This window comes from Microtus pennsylvanicus, chromosome 1 (genome assembly GCF_037038515.1).
Source record: "Microtus pennsylvanicus isolate mMicPen1 chromosome 1, mMicPen1.hap1, whole genome shotgun sequence".
NCBI classification, from domain to species: Eukaryota; Metazoa; Chordata; class Mammalia; order Rodentia; family Cricetidae; genus Microtus; species Microtus pennsylvanicus.
In genome coordinates this window covers 59502131-59514927 of record NC_134579.1, presented here as the reverse complement: position 1 = coordinate 59514927, position 12797 = coordinate 59502131, and positions in this window count along the sequence as shown.

The following is a 12797-nucleotide window of genomic DNA, read 5'->3' as shown; positions in this document are numbered from 1 at the left end:
ACAAGAACAGAGAACCTAAATGAAAAAGTTGGCCTAATGCAGTGGGGGGTGGAGTAGGGTGAGAAAGACCGAGTTGTAAAAGTCTGTCTCTATAAAATTACATGCTGTGCTAACAACAGGAGCTATTTGGGATCGCTATAAAAAATTATAATGTAGAAGCATATAAAGTCAAAACAGAGAAGCCATCTCTCATCTCTTGCAATTTCCCTTTTACTGGTTTAGTGAGTATTTTTCCATACCCAGCTTTCTTGGAAAAGGAGATCAAATTCCACCTATTATCCTACAACTTCTCTTAACAATATTTTGTGCACAATCCTTTCTACCCCATCTGTCAGCATGGGGTTTGTTTTATTCTTCTTAACAGCGGCAGATGGTGACACGGATGATCCGTAAGTTATTCCATTATTTCTATTAATATATGTTTAGGTTCTTCCTCGTGCTGTTCTAAACATCACAGACGCTCTTTGATCAATGTATTTAGCTAGGACAGCTTTTGGGCCTGGCAGTTGTTTTGGGTCTAAAGCTGTGATTCCCAACCTGTGGGTCATGACCCCTGGTGGGTTCAATAACCCTTTCATAGGAGTCGCTAAGATCATCAGAAAATACAGATATTTACATTATGATTCATAACGGTAGCAAAATTACAGTTATGAAGTAGCAATGAAAATAATTTTATAGTTGGGGGTCACCATGACATGAGGAACTGTATTAAGGGACCACAGCACAAGGAAGGTTGAGAACCACTGGTCTAAGGGTATGTAGAGTTAAAATTTAAAACCACACCAATTGCTCTAAAAACTCCTATGCTGATTTCACTGTCATTAGATTGCTCTCATTTCCCCATCCTCATCAGCTTAGACGCCTGTCATCGGGTTTTTAATCCCCTCCACACACTTAACCAATTAGAGTACTTGCCTAACAGACACTAGGCCCTGGGTTCGATCCCCAGCATAACTCTATCCAATGTGCCCAAAGTGTAGTTCTTACATGATTAATGAGGTTGGTAATGTTAAAGTATGTCTATTGAACAAATGTGTTTCCCATTTTATAACTTACCTCTTGCCCCATCCCTTTGCTCAGGCATCGCAGAGTACCATATGTTTCTTCTCCTGTTTCTGAACTAGTGTGTCAGAAGCTGCTAGGAGAAAGGGTTCACCCAGCTCACATCTCCAGGTTCAGGGGAACAGGTCACAGACCATCTGCAGCCACTACAGAGCAAACCCCAGTGCTCAGCTCCCTCCTCATCTTCATCCAGTCCAGGACCTTGTCCTTGAAATGATGCCACCTTCTGTGGGCGGCTCTCCCTACCTCCATTAACAAAACCAAGATATTTTCCCGAAGTCAGGCCAAGACGCCTGTCTCCTGGGTGATTCTAAATTCTGCCAACTGAACAGTTAACACTAAGGATTGCAAGTGCTATTAATCTGAAGAAACCCAAAATTTAAAATAGCTTCTTTAGGCTGAACCTGGTGGTGCAGTTTTGCAATTCTAGCTACTTGAGAATTTGAGGTAGGAGGACTATGAGTTCAAGGCATGCCTAGACTAGTCAGCCATGAGTAATTTACCAAGATATCTCTCTCTCTCTCTCTCTCTGACACACACACACACACACACACACACACACACACACACACACACACTTGCTTGTCTTCAGATATTACAAGTTCTGTTAACAAAGGATAAAATAGATTTATTCTAATTTCTTAGACTGTTGTTTTGATATGTACCTATTTAGATTTAAAAATCCCAAAGACACATTGATGCTCGCTTATGTTTTAAAAACAGAAGCTCACACCATACTTCCCAGAGAATCTTATTGTCATAATTTTCCAGGTGAGAAACCAGAGCACGAAGCCTTGTGTTAGTTAGCCACAAAATGACCCAGCAGTAGACATGCATCTAAGGTTCACCGCTCCATCTTATTTTTCAATTATGTGCCGCGCACTTCCCTCCTCCAGTTCACTCCCCACCGCAGTCTCATTTGCTGGAATAAAGAGCCAGTTAGTATTCATAGGTTTTATTCAAACACATAAATATGGAAGTTCATGAAAGAGGGAACTGATTGTACTTTGGCTATAAGTTATTTCTTGTTCCAAATATTTACAAATAAGGCTTTAATTATTGTATACTTCTTGGCTAGAGGAAAAATGACCTAGAAATAATTTTCCCTTCAACCGAAATTCAGTGAGAAATATATTTTAATACAATGGCATTTGTGCAGAGAGAAAACCTGCAATGTGACATTGCTGCTGTAGTTTAAGAAAAAAATAAGGCAGACTGCAGGGAAAGACTTTAAACTTTTATTACAGGAAAGGGTTTGAGGTGGGGGAAGTTCTCCAAATCCCAAGTATGCTTTCCTTAGCTGCTATAAATATAGCCATCATTTCTTCACCACCCCCATGCGACAATGACCTTGGAGGATGGATGAAGTGGAGACAAAAGCCTTTTTCTCAGAAAGGATGAGTTGAATGCCTGGCACACCAAAATCTCCTTGTCCCCCCTAGCACTTCCCAGGGGTTGGAAAATATTATTACTAGCACCGTTAAAAATTATCTTTAAGAATAAGCATCAATACTACATGCTAGTTGTTTTTGCACTTGTTCAGTTTTCTTAGCAGCTCTGTGCCTTAAGTATAATTATTACTTTATTTTGTAGGACTAAGACTCGGAAAATTTGGTCGAGCTCCCCACAGCTAATAAATGGAAAAGCCAGAATTCAAACCCAGCCCTGAAAGTGCTCGTGTTTTCTCCATGATACGACTTACCCTGCAGTGTGTCTGTGGCAGATCAATTCTAGAGTGTTCCTGGATACCAAAATCTGAGGATGTTCAAGTCCCTTAGATAAAATGATTTGTTTCATGTAAACTACTAGAAATCCTCTGGCTTCTTTTACATCACCTCCAGAGTATTTGTAACGCCTAATATAATGTAAATGCTAAGTAAATAGTTGTTGCAGGTACTCTTTAGGGAATGAAGGCCTGGCTATGTTCAGCGCAGACACAGTTTCTAATCTTCAGGTGACTGAATGTGTGGATGTGAAAGCTGCAGATAGGGAGAGCAGAGTGTGGCTGTGAAGGAGCAGGTAGACCAGTTGTTTCAGGTCTGTCCTCACAGGGTACTTCATGACTTACACGCTCAGCTATTTCTGTAGCTGTTTTTCAGCTTTACAAGTTCAAAGCCAATGTTTTGAATTGGCTCATGCAAGAGTGAAATATTATAGAGCAGGAACCTGCCAGAGGGATGCTGGGGGAAATGTGAGTCCAACACATTTCTGTGCAAGAATGGGGAGCCAAGGTCCAAGAAAGACACAGTATGGAGAGGCTGTAGATACAAAGAGCCAGACCATAAGAAATGTCCAGACCATTCTAGAAACCATGCAGGTCTCCACTGACCAACCAATGGCAATAGAGGACCCTGCAGAAGTAAAGAAACAGAAAGGTATGTGGGATTATTGCCATTTCTTGATGAGAAGCTCTCTTTGTATATCTGAAGACTTGCTGAATATCAGGATCAACTTTGGGCCTTTCGAGGTGGGAAGGATACAGAAGTCAGACAGCTCTCTGAGGTGCACTGATTTGACCCAGCCAAGCAAGCATACTAGAAACTAGGCTATCGTTTACTTAGCCTTCTTTACCCACTTTGCCTGTGAGTTAGTGCTTGATTTATATTCCTGGCATCAGTCCATTAAACATGCAGTTCATTCCCACTCAGCCACAGCAGATTAGACCACCTGACTCGAGGAGCTGGTCACCAACCATTCACCATCTATTCAGAATTTGACCTAAGAAGTCATGTGTTGGTAGTTCGTGCTTGGAATCTCAGCAGTAGCCAGAGGCAGGAGCATGACAGCAAGTTGAAGGCCCAACCTGTTCTACATAGTGAGATTCAGGCCATCCAGAGCCACCTACGGAGACTGTTTCAAAGACTCAGTGATCCTATCATAATGTTATTCAACATGTATTATAGCTGTATTGCTATGCATAAAATAAAGTATGGTTTTAAAAATTTAAAAGAGAGGGACAGAAGGGATTTAGCACGGTGGCTCTCAGCCTTCCTAACGCTGCGACCCTTTGATACACTTCCTCATGTTGTGGTGACTCCCAACCACAGTCATTTCATTGTTGCTTCATAGCTGTAACTTTGTTACTGGTATGGATCATAAGGTAATGTGACCTCAAGGGATCACACCCCACATGTTGAGAATCACTGGCTTAGAAGTCAACAACGATTCTGGTCCTTACGTGAACACCCATATCAGGTAGCTCACATCCCCCTGTAACTCCAGTTCCGTGAAGTCTGACTCTTCTGACTCCCCAAAGTATCAGCATGCATGTGCGTACACACACACACACACACACACACACACACACACACACACACACTTAAAAAGAGTCAAAGGGGTGAAAATGAGTTTAGTAAAATGCCAAATTTGTGTAGCTATTGAGTAGGCCGGAAAGTCTCTACGATGCTGCGTGTGGCCCAGATTATAAAGGGTGGGCTATTTAGAACCCAGCAAATGAAAGTCAAGAGAAAGGAGTGTGACTGTGGTTTCTCATGGAGTAACAGAAACAGGTAACTTGCTTTGTGGTGTCTGGTGCAGATAGGTTATTTCCCACAATTAGGCCTTTATGAGACTCCCCTGTCACCACTTCCAATCTTGATAACAAACTCTCTTTTAGAGAGTGTTGACTTCTTTTCTTATTAATAATTTCTAACTCAGACACTGATTTATGAATAGGGATACAGTCATATTCACAAACAATGGATGGATCCTTTCCAGTGGGAATTCCTATGTCTCTTACGTGGGTAATGGGATTTGTAAGCAGAATGTCACTTTGTGAGCCAAGGGTTGGACCATCTCATAGGAAGTTTGATTCAAATAAAACAGAAGTTTCCGGACCCCTCTGTCTAGAAGCAGAAGGAAATAATTATTCAGTAGTTATAAGGGGAGCCTTACATTTATATTATATCATCTAATTCTCAAACTCCTTTGTTTCATTGAAGACAGAATCTGAGGTTGCAAGAGTTTACACTGCCCCCAAACTAGGAAAGAACAGGCATGGAACCCAACATCAAGCCACTTTTTCCTCTCTAACAGAGACTAACGCAACAGCTAATCACTTCAGCCTCTTCTCACCTAGGGCTGAGTGAAGATTTAGTGTGTGTACTAACTTGGCTGATCCACCATGCCCAAAGAGATGGCCAAACGTGAATGAGATAATATTTAAAGTGGTAGACTCTGAGAAAAGCTTCCAAGGCTTGAAGTGAATAAAGGCTGACCCCTAATCTTATGCACCAGTTCATTAAGATAATATTCTCTCTCTCTCTCTCTCTCTCTCTCTCTCTCTCTCTCTCTCTGTGTGTGTGTGTGTGTGTGTGTGTGTGTGACAGAGAGAGAGAGAGACAGAGACAGAGAGACAGAGACAGAGACAGAGAGCGAGAACGCTGCTCTGTCTCGTTGGAGAACCTTGACCACACAGTTAGTGATGGATAAATGGATAACCTATTACCACTTATGGCTTGTTCTTCAGTCTGTCTGAGTCAGGGCCATCGCTCCTAACAACTCAGTCTCACAGACAACAACCCTCAACACTACAAAGTAGAATGTTATAAAAACTCCCTTCCTGTGTGTATTAAGTGTCACTGGATTCCATTTTAGAGTAACCTTCCTGACCTTGTCTTTAGACTCCAGCCTAGCTCAGTGTTCCAGGTAGTGGGCGTGTATAAATTAGCCAGGAGATTACTTGTCATGCTTTAACACCAGCAATAATAAGTACTGATTCTGGACCTGTATTCTCCAGCAAATCACAAATCTCCATAACCTCTCTCTGCACACAAATGTCACTGGTATCTGCAAGTGCCAGAGAGGAGATGCTAATTTGAAAACTTTTATTGGCTGCAATTTGTCTGGAGATGGTGAACGGAATCGCAAATCAAGCTGAGGGGTGTGTTTTAGTACTCCCCGTTAGTCCACAAAGTTGTGGAAAGATGTGGCGAGGGTGTGCCAAGGATGGAGCCTCAGGTCAGTCACTCAGTCACACAGTCAGTTTAGGACCTTTTACTTATTTCAGGCAATAACTCTTTGTGGGAGGAGAGAGAAGAGGAGGAAATGGGCGGCACATATTAAAATTGTACTGTGAATCTTGTGGCAAATGACAAGGACGCTATGCAGACCACAGAGGATCCATGTTTTTATACAATGAAATTAGGATCAATTACAACAAAATAAGAGAAAGTTTCATGTACTCAAAATAAAAAGGCAAGCATAATAATCTGTAGGTCAAAAGGTTAGACTATGCCAAAAAACAATCACCCTTAAATCTGCATAATGAAAAGTCTACATTCTGAAACTTGCTTGATGTAGCCAAATGAAACTAGATGAAATAATTGTATCATTGTGACTGCCCACATTAGGAAATAAAAAGATACCCAATGAATGAGCAAATAATTCAGCTTAAGAACTGAAAAAAGTAATAGAAATAGACACAGAGAGAGAGAAAGAAGAAAAAATGAAAATTAAATTAGTGCTTGCCCAAAGTAGAAAACAGTGAGATGAATGTCCAAGCCAAAGCAGATTCCTTGAACAAGACAAAACTCTCACAGTCCTTACCAAAGGAGCAAATGGAGGAAGAGATGCACAAATGAGTCACTTTTATTATGAAAGGGATGACGTAACCATAACTGCAGCAGAATTCAGGGCTTAGTGGAGAATAATAAAGATGAGAATCACACCAAATCCTGAAAATACAATTGAAATGGAAAACCACAACTGTCTAGAGACTGCATGGAAAGCTCAGACAGCCAATCACAGCATAGCAATTGAACCAGTGATTGATAATGGACTGTTTCAAGGAGCATCAGGCCCAGATTTTAAAGTATATTTTATTTTAAAGTAATTATAGAATTCAGGGTCACAAAAATAGCACTGAACATGTAATCTTCACCAGCTACCTATACTACTGTTTTATATAACTGCTCTCCAATAATCAGAACCTGAATGTTACCATTGGAACCATAACCAGGAACACTACAAGCTTAAACATTTTATTTGCTTTTCTACTAATACCCTCTAGGGCAGTGGTTCTCAACCTTCCTAATGGTGTGATCCTTTAAGACAGTTCCTCATATTGTGGTGAACACCTGATGTGGGATGTCCTTCTGTATATGTGTTGCTTTATTGGTTAATGCATAAAGCTGCTTTGGCCTATAGCAGGGCAGAATAAAGTCAGGTGGCAAATCTGAACAGAGAAATAGAGAGAGAGAGAGAGAGAGAGAGAGAGAGAGAGAGAGAGAGAGCGAGCGAGCAGAGTGAGGGAGATTCCATGTAGCTGCCAAAAGAAAAAGGCATGCCAGAACCTTAGGAACCTTACCGGTAGGCCACAACCTCATAACAATATGCAGATTGATAGAAACAGGTTGTTTTAAGATGTGAGAGTGAGCTAGGAATATGCTAGACTCATTGGACAAACAGTGCTGTAATTAATATAGTTTCTGTGATTATTTGGGTCTGGGTAGCTGGGAAACCAATGAGCAGCCTCCATCTACAAAATGGTGCTCCAGTGTGGGGATCACTGCATCCACATAAAACCTGAGATCTTATGTTTTACCACGAGGTTCATAGTTTACTGGTAAGGTTCTGGGCTGTCTGTCTCCTTTGGCAGCTACATGGTGTCTTCCTGACTCTGCCTTCTTTTCTCCCCATCTCTGCTTGAAATTCCCACCTTGCTCTATGCTGCACTGCCATAGGCCCAACGCAGATACTTTATTAACCATACAGAGGGAATCCTACATCACCTCCCCTTTTCTGTCTAAATAAAAAAGAACTATAGACTATGGCATTTAAATAACTTAGGGTTCTGTTGATGTTAGACACAAATTGCTCCTGGCAGCACCGATCAATTCCCAAGAGAATGTTGGGCACTGAAAACACTCTACTTGGAGCTTGTTTTCTTTTTGGCAAAACTTGCCTTTGGGCAAAGAGCTGCCCATCAACCTCTCTGATGTAATTGGTACTGCCAGAAGCAGGCATGTCTCACTGACAAAAAAGGTCCAAGTTCTTAAAACATTTTAAATGCCATATTCTATACATCTTTGAAAAATTTGAAGAATACCTATCCATCTGCAATATTTCTTTGCAACCTAGAAAACCTATCTAACACGTTTAACTGTTATAAATGACTATCTATTGATCTGTATTTTTAACTGTACATTACATTTTTAGATGAGCTGCACAAACACAATACCTTTAAGGAGAGCAGAAATCCATACCAAAAAAAAATTGACCCTAACTTTGTATCAATAGACCAAAATCCATATCAATGTAAAGTATTCATCTCTATATCAGTCCATGCCTACATATTCCTATGACTTTCTAGAGTCCTGTGGGCAATGACTAAGGAGACAAAGCACGCAGGAAGCAGTCCTGGAAGAAGAAAAAAAATGTATCTTACTATAGGTGACTTATTACTTACTAGTGCTGGTCTAATTAGCTCTGGCTTCTGAACCTCCTTTGGGCTGTAGGGTGTGACACAAATCACATCATGTTCCCATTCTCTGGGAAGAAGGGAACTTTGGCCTTAAAGTCATAAGACAAGATCATTTTGGAAAAGAAACAAACACTTGAGTGCTGCAAGTTAGTCATATTTTTTAATTCATAGCCGTTTGTCATTATTAGTGAACATATATTTTATATTTATATATATTTTATTTGTGACTAGACACTCATGTTTTCCAAGCTAATAGGCATGTATCTTTATAAATATGTGTTGGGTTGTGGTATGTGTGTAATTTTTGCTGCTTCTCTGTAGGTGTTAAATGACATTGTACAGTACCTGATGTCAAAGCCGAGGTTAGTGTCTGGGGTATTAAGTAGATCCCTCTTTCCATAGGACTTCAGGATAATGTGCTGATGAATAGAGCATGAGACTTTATTACATTTATATGGGTTTCTGTGCCCTTTGAAATGTGATTAGTTCTTTTAAGGATCATGGACCCTTATAATACTGAGCTCATAAATAATTAAATCCAATTAATACTCCAGATTGAACTAAACCTAATTCATTTCAAGTTCTGGCTCTCAGCAGAGGATGCCTCAGTTCACTACTTCCGAAATGATATCGCACCTTTTTCCAGCTTCCCTTCTGTTCATTTTGCTAGTAAAATACAGGGACAAAAGAGAGAGAAAGAATTGCGCATGCAGGATTTACACTAAAATATGCTACTTTATTATTTAGAGAGATTTAAGAAGAGTAGAATGACAAGACAAAGTATATGCTTCTAAAGTTTTTCTCTAAAAACAATTTCTGAAATGTGAAATAATGTTTGAAAGGCACTGGGATAGTATAAAGCACACTGAATATGTGTCTCTCTGAAGGCCGTTCCCTACTCTATCCCCTTCCACCTCTCAAGCCACCGTTTTCCTTGGTTCTGTGTTTCTCATCCTCATGTCAGCCCCTGTGTTTCTTTCTGTTCATGTGTGCAGCCAAAATGACTGCATTGTTCTGGAAATGTGGGCTCTATATAAACGGCCACATACTTTCAGCCACTTTTAATTTGGAAACTTACAAGTATTTTCTTATCAATGTGCGTGACTCTGATTCATTCATTCCCCTGTACTTTTTTTCTCCTGTGGCTGAGTATTTTGGCCAGGAGTAATAGTGCGGTTTCAGACAATGTTCCTTAACCTGCTGTGTGCATGGGAGGGACTTTCCCTTGAACGTGTGACCGTTGGTTGATAGGCAAGCCATTCAAATAAATAATCTCGACTTTCAGCTTGATCTTAAGAGAAAAATATCGGCTTAGAAAAGAGCACGAGGGGCGGAAGAAATGGATCATTAGTTAAGAACTCTGGTTATTCTACCAAAAGACCTGGGCTTGATTCCCAGCATCCACAGGGTGGCTCACAACTGTCTGTAACTCCAGTCCCAGAGGATCCAATGTTTCTGTCCTCCACAGGCATTGCATGCACATGGTGCAGAGGCATATATTCAGGAAAACACCCATATACATAAAATAAAGATAAAGGTTAATTAAAAATTAGAACAACAATCTATCCTAATTTTTCTCTAGTTATTGTATAAGAACCCAGTAAAATTGTAGAGTGTTGGATGTTTCTAATAGGACAGTCTTGATAGTGATAAAGTTTAAATTCCATTAAGGTTACTTATTTTGTATCTTACATATAATTTTTGAATCCAAAATAATTTCAATAATGTGATGGTATACAGCTTTAATCCCAGCACTCAGAGACAGACAGAGACAACTCTCTGAGTTCAAGGCCAGCCTGGTCTACAGAATAAGTTCCAGGACAGCTAAGACTAAGTAGAGAGACCCTGTCTCAAAAAGAAAAGAATCTAAATTTGTTAATTCATTTTTGGTGGAATTTTAAAAAGAAGATATAAAGCAAAAGAAAGTAACTATAAATAGCAGCAAAACAGGAAGAAATGCTTTCCTTACTGGCCTCCACAGAGCACACAGAAAGAGTCAGAACTAGAAACTAAAGAGATGCTTCATCCAACATTTTCTGCAAAATATCTGGGAGTTGAGAGGTGTCCACCCTGCTCATCTCATTTCCAATCAACCGACTTGCAGGACAGGCTGTAGGTAGAGCGTTTTGTGACTGGATTGTTGTCCCAGTCCCACCGCCGGGAGCCTAGCCTGTTCAGAAGATGGTTCAGCTTCATATCCCCCATTACTAGGACTCCTAGCTAGGGTCACCCTCATAGGTTCCAGGTGATTTCCACTGTACCAGTTTTTCACATCCCCCCAAATGTCCCTGCATTCCTCTCATCTCTCTCTGTACTCTCTCCCCCAACCCCTCCCTTCTCCACCTGGTCCCTCCTGTTCCCATTCCCAAGTGCCCTCAGTCCACTCAAAAAATCTATTCTATTTCCCCTTCCCAGGGAAATTCACGTGTCCCCCTACCCCTGAGCCCTCCTTGTTACTTAGCCCCTCTGGGTCTGTGGATTGCAGTGTGATTATTCTTTACTTAACAGTTGATATCCACTTATAAGTGAGTTCATACCATGTTTGTCTTTCTGGGTCTGGGTAGCCTTGCTCATGGTGATTTTTTTCCAGTTCCATCTAATGCCTGCAAATTTCCTATTGACTCTATAAATATAGATTCATATTTAATCACCCTGCACAAAACTCAAGTCCAAGTGGATCAAAGACCTCAACGTAAACCCAGATACACTGAACCTGATAGAAGAAAAAGTGGGGAATAGCTTTGAACGCATTGGCACAGGAGACAGCTTCCTAAACAGAACACTGATAGCTCAGGCACTTAGATTGACAATTAATAAATGGGACTTCATGAAACTGAGAAGCTTCTGTAAAGCAAAGGCCACTGTCGATATGACAAAATGGCAACTTTCACTTGCTTGGTTAGAGTTACACCAAGATATTTTGTATTATTTGTGGCGACTGTGATTGGTGTTGTTTCCCAGATTTCTTTCTCAGTCTGTTTGTCATTTGTATATAGGAGGCTTACTGATTTCCAAGTGTTATATTGAATAGATATGAAAAGAGTGGACAGCCTTGCCTTGCTGCTGGTTTTAGTAGAATTGCTTTGAGTTTCTCTCCATTGAATTGATGTTGGCTATAGGCCTGCTGTACATTGCCTTTATTATATTTAGGTATTCCTTGTATCCCTGCTCTCTCTAAGACTTGCAGCAGGCATTCTTAACACTTAGCCATCTGGCCAGCTGCTGTTGTCTCATTGAGATGAGATCTTCTTACACACTCACAGCTGAGCTGTTTCTCACGCTATAGCCCACGGTGGTCTGAACTCAGAGCAATCCTCTTTCCTTAGTCTCCCACGTGTCTAGATTTATAAGGGTGTGTCATAACACCTAGCCACCCCTCCTTTTTCTTTTTTCTTACAGTTGGGTGAAAATATAGGTATCATTTTTTTAAAATGCTTTAGTAAAATATAGTTCTCAAACTCTATAATTCACCCATTTAAGACATATGAACTCAGTGATTTTGATACTTTGTAGAATTTCATAACCATCACTGTAATCAATTTTGGAATGCCATCTGGGGGTGTAGCGCAATGGTAGAGCATGTGTTTAACGTGCATAAGGCAGTGGGTTCCAACGGGAAGGAGTGTTGCATGCCTTTAATACCAGCACTCTAGAGTAGTTCAGGTGCATCTCTGTGAGTCCACGGCCACCCTGGTCTACACAGTGAGTTTCAGGACAGCCAGAGTGACGTAGAAAACAGGCAAACAAGCAAGCAAACAAACAAATGACAATGGGTTCAATCACAGGTCCTACCCACAAACAAAGCGACAAGAACAAAAACAAACAAAAAACTTGTCCAAAAAATGTTAGACTATTTCTGTTATTCCCCCCAAACAGCCCCTTGACCAAACATTACCCTCGGACTTCTGGCTCTAAGTAACTTCACCTATGTTCTGTCTCTATAGACTTTTATGTTCTCAACATCTTGCATAGACAAGTCACACAGAATGTGGTATTTGTGGCCAGTTTCATAGACTCAGCATGCTTTCAGAGCATGTGTGAAGACTCCATTCCACACACTATTCTCCTTATATGGATAGAATATTTTGCCAGCCGTTCTTTTGTTGATGGACACTGGGGTGTTTTCTGCTTTGGGACTGAGAGTGTAACCATTTGTGTATATATTTTGGGGTGGGCATATGTTTTCGTTCTCCCAGAAATGCATGCTGACTCATATCATAATTGTATGTTTAACTTGTTGAAGAACCACCAGACTGGTTTCCAAGGCAGTTGCGTTCTGGTGACATTTGTGCCAGTGATGTGTGCGGTTCGG